This window comes from Microtus oregoni, unplaced genomic scaffold, assembly GCF_018167655.1.
Source record: "Microtus oregoni isolate MIOR12 unplaced genomic scaffold, Mior012 000025F_ref0000491, whole genome shotgun sequence".
Classification (NCBI taxonomy): Eukaryota; Metazoa; Chordata; class Mammalia; order Rodentia; family Cricetidae; genus Microtus; species Microtus oregoni.
Genome location: NW_024543084.1, coordinates 9,670,568 through 9,697,241, shown reverse-complemented (window position 1 = coordinate 9,697,241; position 26,674 = coordinate 9,670,568). Strand labels below are relative to the sequence as shown.

General features: G+C 49.9%; 1 protein-coding gene across 2 annotated transcripts in view; it reads left to right on the top strand.

Moving 5' to 3' along the window:
* Positions 1 to 26,674, top strand: part of Nacc2 (NACC family member 2) — a 69,297-nt gene that overhangs the window by 2,183 nt on the left and 40,440 nt on the right. Inside the window, exon 2 of one of the 2 annotated variants that reach the window (XM_041674455.1) lies at positions 17,320 to 17,410. The exons of the other annotated variant lie outside the window; for it this stretch is intronic. The gene's annotated coding sequence lies outside the window, so the exon portion shown is untranslated. The remainder of the gene's footprint in view (positions 1 to 17,319; positions 17,411 to 26,674) is intronic. 2 annotated transcript variants of the gene reach the window in all.

The following is a 26,674-nucleotide window of genomic DNA, read 5'->3' as shown; positions in this document are numbered from 1 at the left end:
AGAGCTGTGGTTGCCTCAACAAGAATTGAGTCCCTGCCTCTGACATCCTTGATCCTAGAGTGTACATGGCACCTGGTGGCTGCCAGCTCTGGCTGTCCGTGTTTCCTCCACTCCCTTCTCTAGACCTGTTTTCTGCACGCTCTAGCCCATGAAACCACCCTATCCCCCTGGCTTGTGGGCTCTGCTTCTCTAGCCTGGTGGTTTCCAGGGAGTTCTCTGGAGAGCTTACAGGGGCGCGGGGAGAGGGGGTTGAAGTCACCTTGGGTGTAGGGGTGCGCTGCTGAGGGGGTTCTGTTTCTGGGTCCAGTGACCATGAACCAATGTCAGGCCTCAGTCCCTGCTCTCATCTGCCACAAAGCCATACAACCCCAGCGTAAGGAGCGTATTTGAGAAAGTGACTTTGATGTGCGCCCCCCACACCCACACCCCACACCCCGGGCATGCTGCTTTCACTGTTGGTACCCACCCTTGCCTTGATAGCTGCTTATGTGCTGTGTCTGGCCCATGCTGGCCTCAAACTGGGCCTGGCTTCGCAGGATGACAAAGGCTGCCTTCCAACTCTGAGGAGTTTTGGCTGGTTGGAATGGGGGTGGATGCTGGTACCCATGGCTGTGTCTCTAGGGGGTCACCCTGGGCTGAAGAAACTGTGGACTTTGAGACCTGTTTTTGCTTTGTGCTTTTTTTTTTTTTTGACTGAGTCTTAAACTGAGTGTGTGTAGTTCAGGCTAGCCTTGAACTCAATACGTAGCTGAGGATGACCTTGAAGCCCTCTTCCCCCGGCCTCCTAAAACCTGATATCACAGGTGCGTGTTCTTACACCCTGCTCCAGGCCTTGGAGAAGGGAGCAGAGCCCTGTAGTGATGCTGGAGACAGGTACCACCAGCTCCTGGGATACTGGTTTTTGCTGCTCCTGGCAGGTATAGGCTGCCTGCATCTGGCCCCATGAGGGTGCTGCCTGGGTGTGGTCAGGTGATGGAGGGGTACAGGAACCTGCTTAGAGCTGGCTTGCTGCTCCCCTCACCCTAAAACTGGAGTTTCTGGACTATTCCCAGACTACCTCTACCTTATACTTCTCTGAGGCAGTGTGAGGAGTCTGGTCCCACGTTATCACAAGGTGGTGGGGGAAGTTTAGCTAGGGTAGTCTCTACTTGGTTTCTCAGATGTGGGTAGCCCTGCCCACAGCCTCCCCTGCTACTGCCTCCTGGGTTTCTTTTCCTTTCAGCCTTCTGCCACCCCTGGCTGAGCCCCCACCACTGGAGAAGCAGCCTGTGATCTGGCCTGAGGTGACTACTCTGGCCTGCTCTTCAATGCAAAGATCCTGGCGACCTCTTTTGCTGGTTTAGCAAATTCTCACTCTTCCCTAGGCCTGCCTCTGTTGGCATCTCCTGCGGTCCTCACTTTCTTAGAGCCAGGCTTGGCTTTGAGTTTGCAAGTTTGGGTTTTAGAAGCAGAGACCCTTGTGACTGGGTCTCCATACTACAGGTCCATGAACATAGTGGTGTCTCTGAGTCCTCTGTTTGGAGTCCTGTCCCTTGCCCAGACAGGAGTCCGGGAGTCCTCTGAGCAGAGTGGAGAACGGACTCTGACCCAGGGCCCTGCCTGCCCTGGTGTCTGCAGTGCCGGGCCTGGGTTCTGGGAAGCTGCTTGATTGGGAACCTAAGATCAGATTACTGGAGATTTTGCCCCCTCCCCAGGCTGTGCGGCCCTCCCTGTTTGGATCCCACTCCAGGTCTCCCAGCTGGCTGGCTCTGCCTGGCCTGTGCTATTGGGATGGTGAGACCCCTGGTGGGAATATTGCTGGCCCTTTAAGGGGAGGCTGGTGCAGTCCCAGGGAGAAGGAGGCTTTTTCTCTGGAGTTGTTTCCAGGTCCCCGGGGAAGAGCTGGCTGGGGCTCTTAGGAATCTTGCCCCTCCTCCTTGCTTCAAGCCTGGCATCCAGGAGGGCATCCGGCCACAGAAGGGCCTCCAGCTCTAGGCCCGCCCCTCACTGGTGTCTGGGAAGCAGGCAGGGGTGGGGTGGGGCGGGGCATGAGGCGGGATCAACGGGGCCTGAAAGTGCCCTTATATAGTCACTGGGGGTGAGCAGGGAGTCTAGCCTTCGAGCTGTCTGGCCCTGGGGTGGCCAGTGCCCCCTGGCATTCCAGTGGAGAGAGATGGCAGTCTGAACGGCAGGAGAATCTGGGGTCCAGTACTTTGGGTCCAGCAAAGCCAGCCCCCACGGAATGCCTGTTGATGATTGAAAATAAAAATGCCCCGTTCTTCTGTAGTCAGAGCCAAGAATACTTTGAAAACCACCGTTTTTAAAAGTCAGAGGAAATAGTGTGTCCATAGTCAGGAGTGGGCTGAGGCCCTTGACTGCATAGTGGGCTCTGATGCCTGTTGGTGAGGCAGCCTTTCCAGTATGAAATGCTGGCGACCTCTTGATGGGAGCAGCTGAGTGGCCCTTCTCGTCCCCAGCCCTGTTGGGGAGAGGGGCATAAAGGGGAGGCTTCTGTTCACATCCTCCATTTCTGAATCTCTCCCCTTCATCTCCTGTGTTGCTGGGGTGCAGGGGAGGTGACCTGCTGTCCTGTCCTGTTGCTGACTTCTGTGGCACCCCAGTACTGGGCCATCCCCTTCCCTCCTGGAGCCCTGGGACTTCGTCCTTGGCCTCCCTCCTCTCCTCCTCTGCCCTCTCCACTCTTGATTATGCTCTTAAAAAAAAAATCACAATGTTAACACAGTTTTTGCTCATTTAATCTAGTTACTATTGTGCTACTAAGCGCCTTTGTTAAATTTTGTATATTGATACTTTTCGTTGTTGTCAGCAGTTTTTTCTTTTTTTTTTTTTTTGGATATAAAGCCATTAGGGTGAGAGAAGATTAAAAAGATACATTACAATTAAAATGTTAATGAAATCCGCATCATACAACTTTTGAAACCCTTCAGGCATTTATCTTGCCTGTGTCATGTCCATTAACTTTGGCTATTCTTATTCCACACTGACCCCTGCTGAGAGATTTGTGCTATAATTGGATTTTTTTTTTTAAATTAAAAAAAAGGGGGGAAAAGCTTTTAAGAAAATAGAGGTTGAGTGGCCAGTTCTGGTTCCGAAATGAAGAGAGTAGAAAATGGGAAAGCTTGGCTCCCTCACTGGGGGCAGGCGCAGGGCCCATCCATCCCTGCTTGGCTATAAGATGTGCATTTGGGGTGTGGCTTTGTAATGGGAGACCCCAGAGGAATGAGGGTGTGACCTGAGAGCCAGGTCGGGGCTGGGGGTACTCTTATCTCCCTGGGAAGAGCCAAGGTGCTGGGGGTGGGTAATAAGAGTCTCTCTTCCCTCTATCCCATCACTCTCCTTGGCCTGTGACTGTTTAAGGGGACACTGATGTTTCTGGCTAGGGTTTTGGGCTATGGGAAGCAGGGAATCCCCAGGTCTTCTCAGGGCAGCTGAGAGTTTACGGCAGCAGTGTGGCTTCTGTGCAGGCAGGTCAGATGTGTGTGCACAGGTGCACACATCCATGTTTACATATAAATGAGCTCGTGTGCTCATGTGACCCATCGCCAGCAGCTCCTCACCGTCCCTTGGACCGGCTCCCGGGGATAGCTCTGTGGGCACCTGGCAGTGCTGGAGCTGGTCAGGTGGTTGGCAGTGGGCTGCAACAGACAGATTTCATGGCTGTGTTTCTGCAACACCTTTCTATAAAGGGAAACATAATTTAAAATATGATTACTTAGTGTTGTAACAGCGCCTCAGCCGCTCTGCTGTGAGGGAGATCATTATCAGTCTGATATTAACTTGCAAAGAATATTATGCAAATTGCCTGCGGCTGGGGAATCCTTGCAGGTGGGGGCCAGTCTGGCTTCCCGGCCCTTGTCCTTGGGCCTGAGGCTTTTCCTTCCTTTCCCCTCACCCCGTGTACCCAGGCCATCCTGGTTCTCAGGTTTAGCAGCAGCCCAGCACCTTGGGTCTGTGGAGCCCCACCCACATCCTTTGCTCCCCTTTGCTACAGTGATGGGCAGGCTTGCTGTGGTGTGGCATTGCCTCTCTCTGGGGTGACAGTGCTGTGATGTGACTGGCTGGGCCTTGACATGGGCACTCAGCTTCTGCATCTCAGCCATGGTGTGTGTGTGGGGACAATTGTTCTGCTGGTCTTGGGCACAGGGGCAGCACCTGGGAGAGGGTGTGCTCTGGCAGGGGTATGTCCTGCTGTGCTGGTCTTGGGGGTCTGGTGGCAGCTACAGCCTTACAAGGAGGAAGTGTTCTCCCCTGTGTACGCTCCAGGTCCATCCTGATGGATGTGGTGTGGTCTGGCTACACTGTTCACTGTAACAATCCTTTAGAGCAATGACCCTGACTCTAAACAGTGGATAGGCCTGTTGGGGGGAGGTTCCTAGAAACAGTGTCTACCTGGTACCAGTGAAAGCCCAGTAGTTGGTCCACCAAAGATGCCCCTCTCTAGTGCGGTGAAACTGAAGCCCACTGGGTGTCACCAAATCTCCTTCCTGTACCCCAAATCTGACACATAACCAAGGTCTGGAAAGTAGGAACCTTCCTGGGAGGGCCCTTAGCTTTTCCAGGGCAGGGGTTGAGAGCGTGCACATGGGGTGGGGGCTGCAAGGGTGATTTGGGGTGGTGCAGAATCTGGCATCTGGTAAAGAGATATGGGACATTCTCAAGGATCATATTGATGCTTATTCCTTGTGGCTTTTGCCCACAGTGCTAGGTTTTCATACCCAGAATCCTCCTGAGGTGTGGGCCCTGCCCACCACTGCATTTGGGTCCAGATCCAGGGCCTCAGTTTCTCTGTGCATGAAACGAGGGAAGCTGATCATGATCATGTAAGCTCTGGATAGCATACAGCACCCCATTTATACAGCACCCCATTTTAGTCATCAGGGTCACTGGCCAGGGTTGATCCATGGTCAGCTCTAGGGAGGCCACCTTGTGTCATATCCTAGGGTGTTCCATAGAGCTGTCTTCCTAATCACACAGCCAGCTACTTCTTTCCTGCTGCTCCCTACCCCTCTGCTTCCCATGGCTGCTGTAGGAAGGCCCTCTAGACTGTCTGTGTGTGTGGTCTACGGGAGGGACATTGTTTTAAAAGATGATAGCCTTAGGCTGACCTAAAAGGCACTAAAAGCAGATAAGTGTAAATAAAACCAGGGAGATGGCTCAGCAGTTAAGAGCACTTAACCACTGCTCTTGCAGAGGACGTGGGTTTGGTTCCCAGCACCTACGTGGTGGCTCCAACCCAGTATCTCCAGTCCCAGGTGGTTCACATGCCTATACATAAGTCAAGCAAAACACTCATACACATAAAACATAATCTTTAACATTTTTTATTTATTTATTGAGCTCTACATTTTTCTCTGTTCCCCTCCCTGCCTCTCCCCTTCAACCCTCCCCTAAAGTCCCCATGCTCCCAATTTACTCAGGAGATCTTGTCTTTTTATAGTTTCTACTTCCCGTGTAGATTAGATCTATGTAAGTCTCTCTTAGTGTCCTCATTGTTGTCTAAGTTCTCTGGGATTGTGGTTTGTAGGCTGGCTTTCTTTGCTTTATGTTTAAAAACCACCTATGAGTGAATACATGTGATAATTGTCTTTCTGTGTCTGGGTTACCTCACTCAAAATAATGTTTTCTAGTTCCATCCATTTGCTGGCAGAATTCAAGCTGTTGTTACTTTTTTCTGCTGTGTAGTATTCCATTGTGTAAATGTACCACATTTTTTTTTTTTATTGATTCTTGGATCGAGGGGCATTTAGGTTGTTTCCAGGTTCTGGCTATGACAAAGTTGCTATGAACATAGTTGAGCACATGTCCTTGTGGCACAATTGAGCATCCTTTGGATATATACCCAAAAGTGGTATTACTGGGTCTTGAGGAAGGTTATTTCCTAATTTTCTGAGAAATCGCCACACTGACATCCAAAGGGGTTGTACCAGCTTGCGTTTCCACCAGCTAAATTTTTTTTAAATTAAATATTTGCATATGGGTGTTTTGCGTGAATGTATGTCTGTGCACCGTATGCGTACCTGGTATCTATGAAGGCCAGGAGGGTGTTGGAGCTCTTGAAAATAGGAATTACAGATAGTTGTGAGCTGCCGTGTGGGTTCTGGGAATGGAACCTGGGTCCTCTGGAAGAGCAGCAAGTGCTTTTAGCTACTAAGCAATCTCTCCTGCCCTTTCCTGAAATGAATCTTGAAAACGTTAGCAGAAATCCAGGCCCCTCTCACCTTCTCCTGGCTCTACAGTTGTAGACACATATGACCTTGTCCGCACCATTCTGGCTGCTGCCTCCGTGTCCCAGCAGCCTCTTCCCTCTAACTCTGGTTGAGCTCAGTTTAGCTCCTTAACCAGTCAATGCCCTGGTTGTGAATAAGGCCCTGTTGGAGGTTTTGGGGAGTGGGGATATGAAGTTTTGGTCCAGGACAGAAAACCTTTGTGATTGGTGGCTCTTGCAGTACTGGCCAACAGGATGGGTGGGCCTCAGCACAGTGTCCACTGCATCTCAAAGCTTTGCCGAGGATGTGTGAGCAGCAGTCCAGCTAGAGATGTTTGGAAGAGCAAGCAGAGGGGGCCGAAGGAGGGAAATGGGGCCGAGGCTTACATAAGCTTTGGGATAGGAGAGGCAGGCGTTGTGTTAATTATTGTAACCCAGTTTAGCAGTGAGTCTGTGTCACATGAAGTGGCCTGGAAACTGAAGCGCGTGGGTCACAGTGAAGTCCTGGGGTGACATGGCTGGCACAGGGACAGACAGTGCAGCCGTAGGGAGGTTGAAGGGATGAGATCTCCTTGGGGTACCGCAGGGAAGGATGGCGGCACAGTTCTAGGCACCCTTGACCTTGCACACCAAGCTGGTGTCTGGACCAGTAACAGCCCTGCTGGTCTGACGTTGATGTCAGTGGGGAGGGCTTGCCTTGGCTTCTCTCCTGGGACACAGCAGGCTTCCAGGTGTCTCCCTCTTCTCAGGTGACCAACTGTGTGGAGGATAAGCCTGTGGACCCCGAAGCCACTGGAGGCTACCCTGGGGTTTAGCTCTGGGCCATTAACCAGGTTCTTTAGGACACAGGAAGATCAGAAGCATCCCAAAACATCCTTGAGAATTACCCAACCCTAACTCTGTATGGGACCCCTCAGAGTTTGGAGATTCCCCTCCGCATTGTATCTGCCAGTTGGCAGGGGTCTCTGGGAAGACTGTCAGTGCCTTCCTTTGCTGCGTGTAAGACCTTGGCTGGATTTGTGTGCTGCTTCTGAGGGGGTGACAGAACATGTGGCCCATGACTCAGACATGATCCCCTTCTTCAGGAGCTGATGGGGTGGTGTGGTCTCCCCCAGTGTGTGGCCAAGAGCTGTGGAAGGTATCCCTGCTTTTCTAAGCACTCCACAGTGAGACTGGCTTCCATTCTTGCCCCTACTTCCATTGATATACAGGCTACCCAGTGTTGGCGGGTGAGACTATTCTTCAGAAGTTTGAGAAAAAGCTTAAAGATAATCAGATTTAGGAATTACATGTGCTGTTTAAAGAATGCTTCCCAGTAAATTACCCAGCAGGCCTCAGTGTATCTGGTTCAGACAAGAGCCAAGGGCACCTACCTGTGCCAGCACAGGCCATGACCTCGGCAGCCAGCCCTGCGTGCTGCAAAACCAGCTGACAACCAGGGACATCCTTCATAGTGAGGCATCTGGTGCAGATGATTTGTTCTGGTGATTTGTTGCATCTTAAACTTTTGTGTGGGGCTGTGTTGGCGCACGCCTTTAATCCCAGCACTCGGGAGGCAGAGGCAGGCGGATCTCTGTGAGTTTGAGGCCAGCCTGGTCTACAAGAGCTAGTTCCAGGACAGGAACCAAAGCTACAGAGAAATTCTGTCTGGAAAAAACAAACAAACAAACCACAAAAAAACTTTTTTGTGACCTGAAGGTAATTTGATATTTTGAGTGAATCTGAGGGATTTACTTATTTATTTTGAAGAATAGTTTATTATTGACTACACCGCAGTAGTAGCAGTAACTAGGAAGTAACTGGAATTCTGCTTCCTGTATTTTGTTTGGATTTTTTTTTTGTTGTTGTTTAATTTTGTTTTGTTTTGTTTGATGCAGGGTGTCTCTGTACCCCTGGCTGACCTGGAACTCATTCTGTAGACCAGGCTGTCCTCAAACTCAGAGATCTGCCTGCCTCTGCCTCCCAGGAGCTGGGATTGAAGGCGTGGGCCACTGCTGCCCAGCTGGTCGTGGTGCCTTAACACAACAATAGAACAGAAACTAGGACGGCAACAACAGTTAGATGTAGTGGTGTTTCATTTGTATTTTAATAAATAAAGCTTGCCTGAAGTTCAGGGAGTAAAACAGCTGCACTGATCAGTTTTACAGACCAGGCACCTTTAATCCCAGTAGCCACACTAGTTTGCCATAGAAACAGGGCGGTAGTGAGGCATGCCTTTAATCCCCAGCACCAGAGGGGAATATAAAATGGGAGGACACAGCTCTCTCACACAGTCTCATTCTGAGATTCCTGGAGGCAGGGTCGCTATTAACGACTGAGGTAGAGGTAAGAACCAGTGGCTGGTTGTTTTTGCTTTTCTGACCTTCAGGTTGGACAGTTTCTGTCTCTGGGTTTGTATTAATCATGCTATACTTAGAGTGTTTATTAAGAACAATTACATAAAATTAATGCTACATTTTATTTAATCTGCATAGTAAACCAACAAGGAGGCAAAGGGGGAGGACAGGAGTGTTATATGATTATTTTTGTACGTTTGTACGTGAGCCTAGCCTTTAACAGTTGAGGCATCTCTCCAGCCCATGTAAAAGTCAGCAACATAAATTAACAAATATCTCTTATTTTTATTGTAAATTAAAGTCAACATATACATGATACATGAAAGGTATTCAGTAAGTGATAGTTAAAAAAACTACTAATAAGAAAGTAATGATTCAAATCACAAAATTTGTTTGTTTTTCTTTTTTTTTTTTTTTTTTTTTTGGTTTTTCGACACAGGGTTTCTCTATGTAACTTTGGTGCTTGTCCTGGAACTTGCTCTGTGGGCCAGGCTGGCCTTGAACTCACAGAGATCTACCTGTTTCTGTCTCCCAAGTGCTGGGATTAAAGGCATGCGCCGCTACCACCACCTGGTACAAAGCTTTTATATGCCTTGGATTTTATAGTAATACGTGAAAGTAGCTGTCACTTTATTTTTATGGAAAATGATCAGATAAATGCTGTTCCACAGACATTTTAATAGCATTCATCATTAATGAATTTTTACACAGAGTATCACTGGATCATTTCCTGAGTGCTGGTACTAAAGGCACACACCATCACTGCCCTGCTTGCTTCGTGTGTGTGTGTGTGTGTGTGTGTGTGTGTGTGTGTGTTCCTTCCTCCCACCATGTGACTTCCAGGCTTTACACACTTAGGTGAACAGGCTTGGTGACTAACTCCTTCACCCCACTGAGCTATCTCAGTAGCCCTGTTTGTATTGGAGGGCTTGGTTTGTTTTTGTTTTCTTAAGAACAGCCCCTACTGTGTAACCCAGTTGGAGTCTGGCTTCCAACTCTTCTCCTGCTTCAACTTCTCCCTCCCTAGGGTTACAGGTGTGGTCTCCCAAGCTGGCTTCCCCTGTGGAATTCCCCTGTGGAATGACTTTGACCCATCTCCTGGGTTCAGCTGTGTCGGGGGGTTTTGTGCCAGCCCAGCCCCTAAATTATTTCTCCCAACCAGAGGGGTGGCGTGAGATTAAAGACACAACTCACATGGCTTGATCGGGAGATTCTCCTGAAATCCTGAGTTCGCATCCTGAGAGTTCCTCCGCGTTTATGCTCCAAACAGCCTTATGTACAAAAACATAAACTGAGGGGGTAATTCATTAGCATCCTGTTTCCTTGGTAACCAGGTGAATGTCTCTGGTCACGTCCACACCTTTGACCACACCTTTCTATGCAGTCTCTGTCCCGGCTTCCTATCTTCCTGCTGTGTGTGCCAGCTCTGTCTGGAGGCAGGCCGAATTAACATATCTTTTCAGGCTTCCTCCAAATTACAAAGAAGGAGCAGAACAACATCCTGACCCTTTGTTAGGGAGGTGACCACCGACTGTGTGGCAGGTGCAAACTGGTTTGAGATCTGGTTCCCTGTAGCAATGTGGGTCCACACAGCTGTGAGAAGGCAGTCAGAAAGCTTTGAGTTTTCAGATGAGGGGATTCCGGCCTGGTTTGAGTTTTCAGATGAGGGGATCCCGGCCTGGATTGTTGTTCTCTTGATGGCTGACTACTCTAACACCTTCCAACTTCATCTGCCTCGTGGCAGGTACCGGTAAGTGCGGAGTTACAACTGTGGACATCCCCCTGACGGCTGGAGGACCATGGTGGGCCTGGTAAATGTGGTAGTGCCGCTGTGAATGGAGTTAGCAAGGGTTTGCTCCAGAGAACCTGGAATGTCCAGGCCAGTTGGGAGAATGCCTCCCATTTGGGTCTACTTGTGGTGTCCCTCATACTTGTCATGTCTTGGGCAGAAGCATCACACATGCAGCCCTGTGTCCTCTGGTGTCATCTCTAGAGCTGGATATGGTGGCATGCTTAGAACTGTGCTCCGAGTCACTTGGGGGATATGTCTATCTGTTTTGAGTTTTCTCTCTCTCGTTTTGAGACAGTCTCTCACTATAACCCAAAATGCCCTAAAACTCACCCTGTAGCCCACACTGGCCTTGAAGTCACGGCAGTCCTCCTTCTTTTTGAAATACAGTCTGTGTAGCTCTGTCATACCTGGAAGTCAACACGTAGAACAGGCTGGCCTTGAACTCACAGAGCTCTACTGAGAGGCAGGGTTCATCCTGTGAACAGCACGTCCCTCTGGGGTCCTTGGAGCCTAAGGGTGGGTGGGTGTCCCTGTAGAGAAGCTCAAAGCTGGTGCTGGGTGGCACTGCTTACTGCCTGCATCACCTGTTCTTCCTTAGATTGTGACGCTGCAGGGGGAGAAAAGCTGCAAGTCCTGTTTCTCTCCAGACCCCGGAGTGCTTGGGTCTTCTTGATTGACACTAGCAGGGTCCCTTTAGAGTTGGGGCAGGCAGCGTGGTCAGGACGGACTAGTATGTGATGAAGGACTGGGAGCTGGAAAGTTAACACTTCTGAAGGTCAGAATGTGTAGTTTAGGTTTTGCAAAGTTGCACTCCTCCTGCTCAGGCTGTTGGGGGAGTTTCTCTTGCCCTGGCCAGCCTGCAGGAATACCAGCAGCCCCTGGTCGTCTTTGACTCAGGCTCTCATCAGTTCAGTTTTGGCTCCCAGCGTCACTCAGTCTTTGTCTCAGTCTGCTTTCTGTTTTGACAGGACGCCCGAGACTGGGTCGTTACGGAGACTAGAGAATCATTTGGGTTCACAGGCCTGGAAGTCCCAGAGCAGGTCACTGGTACCTGCTCTTCGTAGATTCTGGACAGGGCAGGGGCTCATGCCACCCGCTGCTCACACGGAAGGTAGAAGGGTGAGTGGTCTGTATGTACCTCAGGTTGCTCTGTGACCCCTCTCATAGTTAACCCGACCCAGATTAGAGATGGGAACCCACGCTTTTTTTTTTAAAGGTTAATTCATTTTTATTTTGTGTGTTTGTGTGCCCTCTTACATATGTACACTACATGAGTGCAGTGCTCAGTGATGCCAGCGAAGGCTTCAGAACCCTGGAACTAGAGTTAGAGACAATTGTGAACTGCCGTTTGGTCCTTTTTAAAACCAGTGAGTGTTCTTAACTGCTGAGCCGATTCTCCAGCCATGGGAAATCCATTCTTGAAGCTTTGCCCTATGACTCAAGCTCCTTCCCCAGGGTCCCACCTCACTGCGCTGCCCTTTGGATTAGGATTTTTTTCCTGGATCTAATTTGTTTTTGTTTTTTTGAGACAGAGTTTCTCTATGTAACCCTGCCTATCCTGGAACTTGCTCTGTAGACCAGGCTGGCCTCAAACTCAGAGCACCTGCCTCTGCCTCCTGAGTACTGGGTCCAAAAGCATGTGCCGCCAGGCCCAGTTGACCCTGAATTTTTTTTTTACCAAACAGGTTCGGTGTTGTGTACCTGTGGTGCCAGCTGCTTGGGAGACTGAGGCGTGGGATTGCTTGGGTGTAGGAATGTGAGATCAGCCGGAACAATATAATGAGACTTCATCTCAAAAATCACAAATAAACAGATGAAATGGGACATGGTAGCTCATGCTTATAGGCCTAGCATTTGAGAGACTAAGACAGGAAGTTTACCAAGAGTTTCAGGCCAATCTGGGATGCAGAGTGAGGAGACCCCGCTTTTCAAAACAAAAATCATCAATAACAGAACAGAAACCCAATCCCAACTCTCTAAGAACAGTTCCCAGTCGTCTCTGCCCCCTCCAGCCCTGTACGCCCCTGCCCCTCCCAGGGTGGTGGGGGGAGGACATTTTGACCTTCAGTCCAGAGGTAATGATGTTTCTGAAGCTGAGGACCGGCACACGGTCAGAAGAGCTCTCTACAAACTTCGCAGTCCTACCAGTAGAAAATCGACACATTGTGTCCTAAGCCCAGGTCTGCCCTGGCGGAACAGCCCGGCGACACCTGTGTGTTCCCTTGAGCTCTGTAATTACACGGGCCTGAGGACAGGAGGTGATCTTGGTCTGAGGTAGGCCGTGTGGGATGGGAAATGAGTAAGAAAATTAACGGAGTTGCTTACAGAAGATTGTCTGATTTTTTTTTTTTTTTTCCCTGAGGGGAGAAGAAAGTGAACCCCAGGAGTTGTGCTGATTGTGCAGGCTTTTTGTTGGTACTTTGAGGGAGGTGTCCCTGGTGCTCAAATATCTGAATAATGCCCCAACAGGGATCCAGGGGCTACAGGTGTGATTCGGGAGAGATGCTGGCAGGGGGGCAGTGGAGGCAGGGGGCCTGACATATGTGGGCACCCCCTTGTGTTTGGTAGGACTCAGCTGGCCCAGTGCCATGGCTCACCAGTTGGCCTGCCCAGTACATACTCACGCTTGCTCTTCCCTTGCAGGGAGGACAGAGGTAAACCTGAGCCTCCAGAGGCCAAGCCACTGGCTCAAGGAAACAAGTAGATGGGCAGAGCTACTACTTGGGCTTGGGTGTCCAAGGTCCTCCATCCTGTTTGCACCGGGGCAGAAGGACTGATGAGTTCCATCCACACACTGTTGGGGGCTCTGAGTCATGTGGTTCTGCTTTAGGGATGAGGTGCTGGTACTTTCGGATGGAGTATCTTTAGGAAGGAGCTGCTACCCCTGTTCCTATCTCATAGAGGAGGACATAAGAGGTGGAGTGACCTTGTGTGGTCAGACAGGAGGGCTGTTACAAAGGAGCTGGGTTTAGCAATGGCTGTGTCCTGACATTCTCTTAGGGTCCTGCAGATGTCTTGGAGTCTAGTTGCTGTGGACCCCAGCTGGATCAGGTGGCACAAAGACATCGGAGCATCAGTGTGACTGCTGACACCTCTGGATTCTTCTGCACCTTTGGGCTCTGCTGACGCCTGTTACCTGAGCCAGGTGTCTTTGATGTGGTCAGGTGATCCAGGAAGGGTAAATAAGGCAGGACAGAGCTCTGCGTTCTGGTTTGAGTGGGCAGCAGTGGCTGGCTTATGGCAACTCTCACCCTTCTCTGGGTCCAGGGTTTTCCTAAGGTTTCAAGCATCCCTCACTTGTGATCCTGACTGAGGATCTGAGCTCCCAGGTGTGCAGAGTAACGGAAACACAGCCAGTGGCATGTCTCTGCATCTGCCCTAGCTCTGCTTGGGGAGTGAAGTGCATAAGTTGCTCCATTAGCTCTGCCAACCATGTGCCTGCAAGCAGCCCCAACACCATTGCCTCCCAGAGAGAGCCAGTGTTTGCTTGGGTTTCCAGCATCCTGAGAGTGCTGAACCATCCTCAAGGGCCCCATTTGGCCAGGGATCTCTCCTCTAGATTGTTTCCTGTGTCTTCTTTGGTTCTGTGATATAGGAACGCCCTGTTTCTTCCCCCAGGGCTGTTTACCTCCTTCCTTGGTAAAAAGGAAGCCCAGGTGTTCCTGGGAAAGTTTCCTGTGCCCATGGGGTAGAGGGTACAGGAGGGGCTGCTGTCTTGGAGCATCAGAAGACTGTGTCCTCGTCACCTCCTGCAGATGAGTGGTTTTGCCAGGTACAGTTGGCCAGCTCTGAGGTGGTTCCGTTTCTTTTCTCTGCCTCTTCTGTGGTGCCTCTGTTGAGACTCAGGCCCCCACCTGGCCCATATAGCACTACTCCCAAATTGGAGAATTCAACAAGTGCCCTCTGTGAGCTAAAGTCTTCTGTCTGCAGGGCTGGGCATTGATGCTCTGGGATGCAGATAAGTTCCTATGACTCCACATGGCAGTACATGTCCCTTGTGTTTCATAGGACCTAGGTTGGATTCTGGGTGCCTCTAGAGGAGGGCACCCAGGTGGAGCAGCGAGAGGCCCAGGTTCAGAGAAGAGTGGTGTAGAGAGGCTGTGCTGGGCAGGGGGAAAGGGCAGGGCTCGTGGTTCGTTTCTGGGTCTCTACAGAATACAGTGGTCCTTGCATGGTAAGTGGTTCCTTGATGAGGTGGGCGTGGCTGATCTCGGCAGCCAATGTTAAGGAATCAGCTCAGATCTGAGGGTCTCCCCAGCTTGGGAGCCCCATAGCAAGGAATGGTTGCTTGCAGCTGTCTAACAGGGCTCCTGTCTGCACAGCTGACTACACTGAGTAGCTTGCTGGTCATTCCCAGAACAATGGGGGCACATGAGGCTGGCTGCTCAACCCACAGTGTGAGTCTCAGAGATTTCGCTGAGCTTCAGAGGCCTCCCTGGAGTTTATAAGCTTCCAGGTTTAGAAACTTCCTGTTCCAAGGCAGTTGGGAGGTCTCAGGCCCACTCCTCTTTGCTAGTACAGCCATATGAACACGTGGACATGTAGCCTAGGCTGGGATTGGGGCTCCTGAGACCAGAGGAACGAGATAGAGGGTCCCCAGCTCCAGGTGCCTTCAGGCCTGGCTCCACTTTCCTACCCTGAGGGCTAGGTGGCTTTTTTACTCCCCTTTGAGTGGAGCTGCCCCTCCATGTCCTTTCTACTGGGCCCTAGGGTCCCCTCACCTGGACATAAGGAGGGCTGGCCACCAGTCCTGCCCTTTAGACTATACTGTGACAGTGTCTCTATTATCTAGTTGAGAGCTGGTGTCTGACTGCCCCTCAGTCCCTGTAAAGGACTTTCAGGAACTCTGGATTATTAGCTTGGCTCCCAGAGCTAGCACAAGTAGGTTCAGTGGTTGAAGCCTTGTGCTTAGAGAAAGTGTCCCGTGCTTAGAATCCAAAGGATGCACCCACTGCTTTGGCCAGCATGGATGGTTGTGTGCCAGCCAGACCACGTAAGAATCCTGTCTTATCTTGCCATACTATAGCACTCTGGGTACACACCCCACTTTTCCCTGGTCTCCTCATCCACCCAAGAGGCATCATTGCCCACTTTAGGGGAGCATCCTGCCTTCTGGGCCCCGAAAAAGGAACACAGACTTCCTCTTCTGAGTACGTGCGAAGCACACACATGTCTGAGTGGTTTTTAGGATCTGTGCCTTAACTAGTGTGTGCTGTTTTTTTTTTTTTTTAAGTCATGATTGAAGTCAAATTAACATATTTACCTTCAGTGCTCCCGTGGGAACCGTTAGAGAATCTGAGAGGTGCGGCGGCTGCATTGCACTTGTGACAGTGACACCGGATGTCAGCTCTCAGGGGACAGGTGCCTGTGCTTCTCCATGGCTTCCCGACTGCTCTTAGGATTCACTGGATGAGTTGAGAGATTAGTCTTCTGTGTACACGTGGTCCCGGCTGGGGCTGTGAGGTGGTTGTTGAGACTACTGTCTGTCTGCCCCAGTAGGGCAGGGCTCAGTGTGGTTTGAATGAGAATGGCCCCCGTACGCTCATCTGTGAATGGTGGGTCCCCAGTTGGGAGAGCTGTTTAGGAAGGACTGGGAGGTGTGGCCTTGTTGCGGGAGGTCTGTCACTTTGAGGTTTCACAAAGCCTGTGCTGTTTCCACTTAGCCATCTCTGACTCCTACTTTACAGAGCATGGAAGCCCTCAAGCACTGCTCTGGTGCTGGGCTTGCCTGACAGCTACCATGCTTCCTTACATGATGGTAGCGAACTCACCCTCTGGAACTATCAGTCCTCAATTTAAACAGTGTTACAAGTTGTCTTGGTCATGGTATCTTAGTGTAGCAATTGAAAAGTAACTAAGTTCTCACCTACCTTCTTTTCTCATGAGTCTTGCATGTTTTGCACCCTCGCAACTTCAGCTCACTCTAGTCCAGGAGCTCTTTACCCTGGAGTTCTATCCGGGGCATGGTCCAGCCTCGGTTTCCCCTCGAAACCCTATCTCAAAAGCAAACCAACAAACCCCTCCCCCCAAAAAAAACCTAACAACAGAAAGAGTGCTTTTTGTTTCACTGATTTCCCGCCCCCCCCCCCAATACTTTTTCTGTTTACTTTCATAGATGTAAGTTTCTTATGGCTCTTCCGGCCTTGAAGGGACTTACTTTTTTTTTTTTTTTGAGACAAGATTTCTCTGTAGCTTTGGAGCCCGTCCTGGAACTGCTCTTGTAGACTAGTCTGGCCTTGAACTCACAGAGATCTGCCTGCCTTTGCTTCCCAAGTGCTGAGATTATAAAGGCACTAGACCACAGCCTGGCTTCTCTTCCCTTTAGTTTGGCACGTGAATCAATTTCTCAGAAATCAGCTGCTTGTTTCTAAGTGTTGGGAGAATTTTTTGTTGCTTTCTTTGAGTTCCAACTTGATTCCTTTGTGGCAGTGGTCAGAAAGTATTACTGTAGTTCCTCTTCTTCCCTCCCCTTCCTTCCCCCGTTCCTGTGCTAAGGATGGGTCTCAGGGTTTATCATTCATTCATTCATTCATTCATTTGAGATAAGAATGGATTTTATTACTCTGTGGCCTAGATTGAGCCTAGAACTCACTGTGTTGCCCAGGCTGGCATCAGACTCCTGATTGCATCCTTCTGCTTCAGCCTCCTAAGTGTTGGGATTACAAGCGTGGGCCGCCATGCGCCATGCCTGTCATATTGATTTTTTTTTTGATGTGTGTGTGTGTGTGTGTGTGTGTGAGAGAGAGAGAGAGAGAGAGAGAGAGAGAGAGAGAGAGAGTTCTATTATTTATTTACTTATTTTGGTTTTTTGAGACAGGGTTTCTCTTTGTACAATACTAGTTGTCCTGAGACTTGATTAGTTGACCAGGGTGGCCTGGAAGTCACAGAGATCCTCCTGCCTCTGCTTCACGAGTGCTGGGATTAAAGGTGTGCACTACCACCATCCTATCACCACCCGTCTTGAGACAGAATTTTTATGTTACCAGGCTGGTCTCAAACTTGCTACGCGTCCTGATTTGACCTTGAGCGCCTTCTGTTCCTGCCGCTACCTGCTACCCAAGTGCTGGAATTCCACTGGTAAGCCACTATGCTTCCTTTGATCCCAGGGTCTTGTAACACTGTGTAAGGCTCTGCCACTACACCACAGCCCCAGCTCAAGTTCAAGTCTTAAGTTTCTTGTCTTTTTGGGGGTTGAGATGCTCTCTATCCTGTGGAGTACTCCAGAGGCTCTGGGACAGTTAAGTCCCAAAACTGCTGCTGGGCGGGGTGTCCAAAAATATTGGTTAGATCCTGAGAGTTAACAGTGTTTAGTTCTCGGTGGTGTTGCTGATTTTCTGTTCAGTCGTTACATCAGTTGTCAGAGGACTGGAGAGGATTCCTGGAGGCCTCTGGCTCTGCCACCTTTTGCTTCGTGCTTAGAAGTACTGCTTTCCGGTGTCCGTATAGTGTAGCTGAGTGTTCTTTGTAGGCAGACCCCCGTCCTTCTCCACTGTCTTATTTTGTTTGTTTGTTTTAATTATGAAGTAGCTCCTGCCTTCTTTTGATTGTGTTTGTACGATTTATTTTTTCTGTCCTTTTTTTTTATAGCCTGCCTATATTTTTATATTTGAAGATTTAAAAAAATTAATTATGTATGTGAATGCCTGTGGGGTGAGTATGTGCCTGTGTGTGAGGTGCCATGGAGGCCAGGGGCATGTATTCCATGGAGCTGAAGTTACAAGCGACTGAGCTACTCCATGTGGTGCTAGGAACCCGACTCAGGCCTCTGCAAGAGCAGTGCATGCTCTTAACTGCTGGGCCATCTTTTTAGCACCATATTTGAGGATTTCCTATATGTGGTGTAGATCTGGGTCATACATTTTTTTTTTTTAATTAGTTAGTTGCATTTACTTATTTGTGTGTTTGTGGGGGTTGAGGGTGCACATGCCATGGTACTCTTACAGAGGCTAGAGGACAACTCATGGGAGCCGGTTTCTCCTACCGTTTGGGTCTCAGGAGTAAAACACAGGTCACCAGGCTTGGTGGAAAACACCTTTACTGACTTAGCAATCTTTCTTTTTTTTTTTTTAATTTATTCATTTATTATGTATACAACATTCTTTGCATGTATGCTTGCATGCCAGAAGAGGGTGCCAGATCTCATTACAGATGGTTGTGAGCCACCATGTGGTTGCTGGGAATTGAACTCAGGACCTCCAGAAGAGCAGTCAGTGTCCTTAACCTCTGAGCCATCTCTCCAGCCCCTGACTTAGCAATCTTAACAGCCAAGGAGCTTGCTCTGGAGCCAAGTTGGCCTTGAACTCACAGCGTAACTGAGGCTTGCCTTAAACTTGTGATCTTCACACCTCAACTTCTCAGTATCTTCTTTTCTTTACCCTCCCCACTCCCCCAGAGTTTCACTGGGTAGCCCTGGCTGGTCTGGAACTTGCTCAGTAGAGCAGGCCAGCCTCAGATTCATCGATCTGCTTGCCTCTGTTCCCACGCACCGGACTACAGGCACACACCACCACCCTCAGCACTTTTCCTTTTCGAAACATCTTTATTTATGTACTGCAAAGTCTGCCCATATGGTCATAATTTATGATCCAGGTAACAGTATGATCAGAGTTGTGTAACCTTCCTGGAAATCAATTCAGAACATTTTTATTACTCAAAAACAAACAACTAGGTGGAGCGTGGTGGCAAACACTTGCTTAGGAGTCAGAAGCAGGGGAATCTCTGAGTTCGAGGCCAGCCTGATTTACAGAGCAAGTTCCAGGACAGCTAGAGCTGTTACACAGAGAAACCCTGCCTGGAAAAACCGAAACAACCAAACTCTTTTAGTAATGTTCGCCCCAGCCCCAGCCCTGGGCAACCTCTAATCTCCCTGGTCTTTCAGTTAGTTACCCACCTCTTCTAGACGCCACAGTGTGGCCTTGAGTGACTGGCTTTTTTCACTGACTTTTTTTTTTTTTTTTTTTTTTTTTTTTGAGATAGGATTTCTCTGTGGCTTTGGAGCCTGTCCTGGAACTAGCTCTTGTAGACCAGGCTGGCCTTGAACTCACAGAGATCCCCTGCCACTGCCTGGGATTAAAGGCGTGCGCCACCACCGCCTGGCTTTTCACTGACATTTAAAGAGTCCTCTATGGCATTTTATTAGACGCCTTACCCTTTGTTGTGAATCATATTCTACCATCTGATTTTCCAAATTTCATTTATCTTTCTTTGGTTGATAGATACTTGGGCTACTTCCACCTCTTGACTTGTAACCAATGCTTTGTAAACTTTTGAGTAGATAATGTGTTTTCTCTTGCAAACACTCCTATAAGTGGAATTTCTAGGTCTTGCAGAAATACAGTTTAACTTTTGGAAGAGTTTTGCAGCTTATTTTCCAGAGCAGTGCCAGCGTTTCACATCCCACTATGTTCCCACCCCTGGCTATCCCTGCATCTTTCTCTTTTGTTTTTGGAGGAAGCTGAGGGCCTGGTTACAGATTAAACCCACGTTTCTGCCCCCCCCCCCCCCCCCCCCCCCCCCTGCAGCTCCTCACTGTGGTTTTCCTTTCAGTGTCCTTACTATGATACTGTGTTTTATGTGCATATGGGACATGTGTGCCCATTCTTTGGCGGGAAGTCTCTTTAGATGCTTTGCATATTTTATATATATTCTAGGTATAAGCCACATCAAATATGATTAGCAGGTATTCCTTAACAGATTTCTCCCTGCTGTGTGTCCACGTGTGTGTACAGGTATGTGTATGTGGTGGCTACAGGTCTATATCTCGTGTCTCCCCCAGGCACTCTCTATCATATTTTTTGAGACAGTGTCTGTCATTGACCCTAGGGATCTGATTTGGCTATACCGTCTGGCCAGAAAGCCCCTGGGATCCACCTGTCTCCATGCCTCCAAGTGCTAGGTTACAGGCACATGCTCCAGTGACCTGGCTTTTTTTTTTTTTTTTTTTTTGTTTTTGTTTTTCGAGACAGGGTTTCTCTGTGGTTTTGGAGCCTCTCCTGGAACTAGCTCTTGTAGACCAGGCTGGTCTCGAACTCACAGAGATCCGCCTGCCTCTGCCTCCCGAGTGCTGGGAGTGACCTGGCTTTTTACGATCCACACAGGTCCTCATGCCTGTACAGCAAGCACTTTAGCCATGGAGCCATCTCCACAGCCCTTGCTTAGACAGTTCATGCTTGTCTGTGGTCTGCCTTTGTCCTCACGTGTGTGCCCATCCCCGTGTTCCAGAGCCGCAGTTGGAAGAGAAAGTTCTTTTCTCCTTTGAAAGGTCTTAGCATCTTTATTAAATTAGCCGGCCATGCACATGTGAAGTCATTTAAAGACTCTTTTAGTCCATTAATCTACACCTGTTTCTTATCAGTCCCGCACAGCCTAAACTACTGTAGCTTAGAGTGCAGAACGTGTTGTTGGTTTTGAGATAGAATATCAACAGCTCTGGCTCTCCTGGAACTCGCCGTGTTGACCAGGCTGACCTCCGGACTCACCTCTGCTTTCCCCAGTGCTGAGGTTAAAGGCGTGTACTACCACGCCCAGGCAGAAGAGTAGATTTTAAAAACGGTGTACTCAGTCTGTGAGCCCCGGAGGGCCCAGCTCTGTCTTGTTTTGAGGCACTCACCTGCAGTCCACACCCGCCTTTTGTAACTCAAAGTGACCTTGAATTCTGACCCACTGGCCTCACCTCCACCAGTGAGTAGAGGTGTGCAGCACCACACCTTGTTCCCTTTTGATGTTCTTAGTCTTGGTCATAAAAGAATTTTAAATTTTAAAAGCTGAGCACTGGTGGCCTGCAGCTTTAATCCCAGAATTTGGGAGGCAGAGGCGGGCAGACGTCTGAATTTGAGGCCTGCCTGGTCTACAGAGTAAGTTCTGGGACAGTCAGGGCTCCACAGAGAAACCCTGTCTACAAACACACAAACGTGCACACACACGCGCACGCGCACACACACACACCCCAAACAAAAAAAAAGTATTAAAATGGACTAAGGGAAAATTTTATTTGAGAGAGAAACAACAGAGGCAGGCAAGGTTTAACTTTGGCAGCCGCCTGAAAGAATGAGATAAAAAGCCGGGCGGTGGTGGCGCACGCCTTTAATCCCAGCACTTGGGAGGCAGAGGCAGGCGGATCTCTGTGAGTTCAAGACCAGCTTGGTCTACAAGAGCTAGTTCCAGGACAGGCTCCAAGACCACAGAGAAACCCTGTCACGAAAAACCAAAAAAAAAAAAAAAAAAGAATGCAATAGAAGGAGAAGGATTTTGAAGTTAGGGTCTGGGATAGCTGCAGGTTCAGCAATGGAGTTTAGGGCTTTGTGGGGGGAGTAGGTGGTTATGTCTCCCCAAGGAAGGAATTCTGGAAACAGCTGTACAGGTAAGCAGCAAGCTGGAGAGACTTTCCCTGGACCAAGGAAATCTTCCTTGTCTTTGCTGTTGACCTGAGGTTATGGGTTTGCCGGGCCTGGTCAGCCCCAATGTTTTAGATAGCACCTGAGATTGATGTTACATGGTTCCGGTTCCGTTGCATTTTTGCTTGTCCTAAACCCAGCAGACCCATCTTATCAGAGGAGACTGCCTGGACCCAGGGTACAGGTGTGGTGTGGCTGCTGTGGTCAACGCCGAGAACTGTCCCTTCTTCCCCTTTTCCTGTCGAGGAGAATGTGTGCTTAACTCTGCCTCCAGCCAGAGTGTACCCCTTATGGCCATGGTAAAGGGTATAATGCCAGTGTTGTTCTGTCTTGCCCTAATTTGAACTTTTAGACCTGGTAGGGCTGGACATTTGGTGGCAGAACGGGGTCCTTGGCAGGCATCCATCGTGGTGACAGAGTCCCCTGTCATGGAGGCCGTCAGACTTGAACCTAATTCTTGCTTTGTGTTTTTGGTACATAACCCAAGCTGTCCTGGAACTCACTATATGGACCAGGCTGGCCTCGAACTCACAAAGATCCACGGGCTTCTGTTCCCTGAGTGCTGGGATTAAAGGCATACACCACCACACCCAGCTTGGGACCACACAACCCAGATCTATTCACAACCCAACAGATGCTTGTCCCAGTAGCCTGTGCTGTTCCTGGTGTCAGCTTCCACTCACTCAGGCTTTGTACCCCAGTTTCTGTACAATCTGGAGGTGTCAGCTTGATCCTGCGGCTCTCCACATGAATTGGCCAGTGAGGGCCTCATCACAGCCTTTCCCAAGGGCTTTGGTTGTTTACTACAGTAGGATGTGGCCTGGGGGGGGCGGGGTCCTGAACCTCATTAGCAGGGGTGGACAGGTGGTGAGTTTTGGCCGAGAGAGACACCTCACTTTCTGGAAAGAGTGGCTGCAGCTGCTACTGCTGTTAGCTTTTGGAATCCCCCGTCTGAGGACTCCTGTGAGCTGGGCGCTTAGGTTTTTCATATCAGCAATTACCTTTTATGGCCTGATGTATAACAGTCTGGGCACTGGATGTTTCCTAGTCCCTGGGCCCAGCGCAAGTCCCCAGCCCTCCTTAGGGAACTCAGTGGGTGCTACGCACAAGTTGAGCAGGCGAGTTTCCCAGTTAAGACTCCACTGTGGAACACAAGCAGACTCTGTGCAGCCTTAATTTGCCCCCCAGGATTCCTGCTGCATTATCCATATTTCCTTTAATTTGTGGGATTTCTAGTAAATGGGCTTAAAAATAGTTCTGGGCCTGCTGCCAGGGCAGATGCGGGCGGCATTCGCTTCACCAACAGTGAGCAGGGTAACTCTTGTGTCTTTGGGCCTGTGCCTCCCACAGGTCCTCCCAAGTTGGCCTTCCCAGTACAGGCCTAGAGGGAGAAAGTCAGCATCCCAGTCCTGGATAGGAAGTCAGGTTGAGTCTTGACTGAGGGCCCTAAGTCAAGCTGGGGTAGTGTGAAACACACACACACACACACACACACACACACACACACACACACACGTGCACACACACCCTGGACTCCCTGCACAGAGGCCCACCTTCCTGTCTGAGAAACATTTTCCATCTGATTGTGTTGGTGGCTGGGACTGCTGACCCTAGGTGCTTTGCTGAAAGACAGATGCTTCTTATTCAGTGTCTTACCAGGTTCCAGCAAACCTCTGCACTAATGTCTCTAAGCTACACCCAAATGACAAATAAGATCAGGGAGCACTTGAACTGTGTGCTTGGGTCTGGCTCCCAAGCCTGATACCTGCAGGCCACTCTCTACTCTTGCTTTTGTACAGGGCCCTGTTCCCTAGTCCTCTACGGCACAGACTTGTGTTCTTCTTGAGACTGCCTGCCGGGACTGGTGTCTAGGACTAAGAGTGGCTGTTGCCCCTCATCCAGCTCCTGGCCTCTCACTCAGTGCTTTTGGCCTTGTGTTCCCTAGCTGGTGGCCAGAAGTGCCCTCAGCACATCTTCTGTTCTCAGCACAGGGAGTTGGCCCTGACCTTGGTCCCACCTGATCATCCTGGGAAGAGCTAAGTACTATGAAATGTCCCTTTTCTGATGTATTGGTCCAGGGTCCATTGGGGTACCTACCCTTGATGGGGTTCCAGCAATACCACTGCCCTGAGATTCTGGGATCTGTTTAAATGCCACCCTCGGGTTAGTGCCATATGCGGTAGTGTGGGTTCCCAGGTTGGCCCTCACTTACTGGCTTGTGCCCCCACCTCTGGCCCAGAACTTTTTATCCTGTGGGTCTCCATGCTCTTCTCCCTAAAGGTGGGGGAGTTGTACCTCATCTGCCTGTTCAGGGCTGGAACCTACAAGGGACCATGCTGTCATTTGGGGTGGGGACTCTTCATTGGTTTAGTATTCTGCCTAGCACTACCCTCACATTTCCTGGCCCTTCAGTCAGGAATGGCCCCAAGAAGGGAAGCATCTGATTCCCTCAAGATCAACTCCCAGACAAGGCTGTCGAAAGCTCTGGCAGGTTGTGTGCAGCCAGGTGTGTGGTGTTCAGGGCCCATGGCAGCCCCAAGAGTTTTTCTTCTGTCCAGTGTCTGCTGCTCTCAATGAGAGTGGGGGCTGGGCGTCTGTTGTGGTTAGAGACTGTTGGACCAGGTAGGTGAGGAAATGGAAGGATGCCCGTGGTCCTATTTTGGGGACACACCCAGGTGTGACTGACTCCCCCCAAGGTCATTCTTGGGTCCTTTGGGCCTCTCACTAGCAGCTACCTTGGTTGTGGAGCTGGGGGCTTCTCGGCTGTGTCCTCCCAGCTGATTTAGTGTTCTGTGTGTCTCTGATTTACATTAGCTTTTTAAGCATAATTAGAAATGCAGGGGATCTTTGTGTCTTACCTCGCCTCTCTGACTATTTATGGCATGATATGCAGATGAGGAGATCTATGAATATTAAAAATGGGGTGTGCTGGGAAGTGGCTGTCTGTACTGATTGGGTGACCCACAGCCCAGCAGGCGTCTGTGCCACCCCCTGCCCGGCTCCTGAGATCCAGGTGACCCTCCCCTAATGCCTTGGTGGGGAGGGTCAAGGTCACAGGCTGCTTTGGGACCTCCAGCAGGCCCACTAGTGAAAGGGGCGGGCAGAGGCAGCTGCCCCTTCTGTCAGCTGTGGAGTAACCCTGGTGGGCCAGGAACAGGGAGTCTGCTTCCCAGGGAGGGCCAAGGGGGCAGGTGCATGCTGAGCTGGCACTGGCTTTTTAAGTTATTAAACTGTGCCCGAGGGAGACACTCTTCAAGCTTCCGTTATTTAAATTACAAATACGAGTAGGGAAGATTGTCGGCTCTTCTCAAAACACTGCTTAATTCTTTGGAAACCTTCTGGAACCAGCCTGTGGCTCAGGAGAATTTTGCAGTTGGTCTGCAGGGCTGGGAAGCCAGGGGTCAGATACAACAAGAGAGAGTGTTGTGCTTGTGTGGGGGCATTCCTGGTGCACCGCACCCCCATCTCCTAGTGATTTACCTATTCTGCAAGACATGCATTATTTCGCTTACTCCAGCCGCTATCGAGTAAAAGCCCCAGCGCTTAGATCAGTGCTCTCTCCCTTCCTAATGCCACGACCCTTTAATACAGTCCCTCGTGTCGTGGTGACTCCTAACCATCAAATGATCATATTGCTAATTCATATCTATAATTCTGCTACTGTTATAAATTGTGACGTAAATATCTGATATGCAGGATATCTGATATGCAACCTACAGGTTGAGAACCGCTGACTTAGAAGGACACGGACTGATTGGGACAGGTGACTATGCCTTAGGCGAGCTGTGGACATTAGAAGGTGTCTGCTTGTGCTGTCCTTGCGCTTGTAAGGTTCTACTGGGCCATACTACCCATAAGGCCCAGTGCTGTCAGATACAAGACTGACTGTCGTTAGTAGTAGCAAGCCTGTCATTGTGATCCTTGGGTGTGGGTGGTTGCAGCTCAAATCCCCCCCCTTTCTCTCTCTCTCTCTCTCTCACACACACACACACACACACACGTTGGTTTTGTCCTCCCTAAGGACTGACAAAGAGCAGCAAGGGGGAAAAGATTGACAAGCCAACTTTTGAATTGGCTTGTCTCCCTTTTCCTTCAGAGAGAGAGCGTGAGAGAGAAAGGGAAGAAAAAAGCTTCCAGGCAAACATTGGGTTGTGCAGTTAAAACAGGCTTTTATGGCCCAGGCCTGTGGTCTGGGGTGGAGGCTGCTCATGACTTGTTGAAGGAAAGAGCCTCACTAAAGGGGTTTATGTGGTTCCTCCCTGTTTCTCCAAGGAGACCTATCATATGTTGGAACTGCCTCCTCTTCTGTGACCCAGAGCTAGGGACCTATCATATGTTGGGGAACTGCCTCCTCTTCTGTGACCTGAGCTAGAGACCTATCATAGGTTGGAACTGCCTCCTCTTCTGTGACCCAAAGCTGGGGAGATCCCTGTGCCTCTTCTCTTTCCCCAAGGATGGAGGCTGAGATATGTTTTCCTCTAGTGACAGAACCCTGGGGCCCTTATGCAGTGGTGGCTCTGGTACCCAGAATCCAGTCAGTTGAGCAGGACCAGACCTCACCTCCTTGCTCTTGTCATTTGGTGACCAAAGACTCCTATAACCCTGGATATCAAAAGTAGGAAGCCAGGGACTTTGATAATCAGATGTCCAGGACTCAGGCTCTGGGCCTGCGGCTCCCTGGTCTGTGATCCCAGTCTTCTCCTTTGGATCATCTAGAGGGGTTCAGATGGGCAAGCAAGCAGCATATGCAGTTAGCATGAGCACCATGCATGGGAAGGGGCGTTGGCAGCCAAGACCACGTTCTGCAGCCCTTGCTTCTACTTGCCTTGTGTGAGATGCTGAAGCTTCCATTAGCAGCAAGGCCGGGGGCAGCCCAGCTCTGCCTGATGGCGTTTTAAAAGTTTAATGCAAACCTCAGGGCCAACCTGGTGCCTCACCCAGCTCTTGG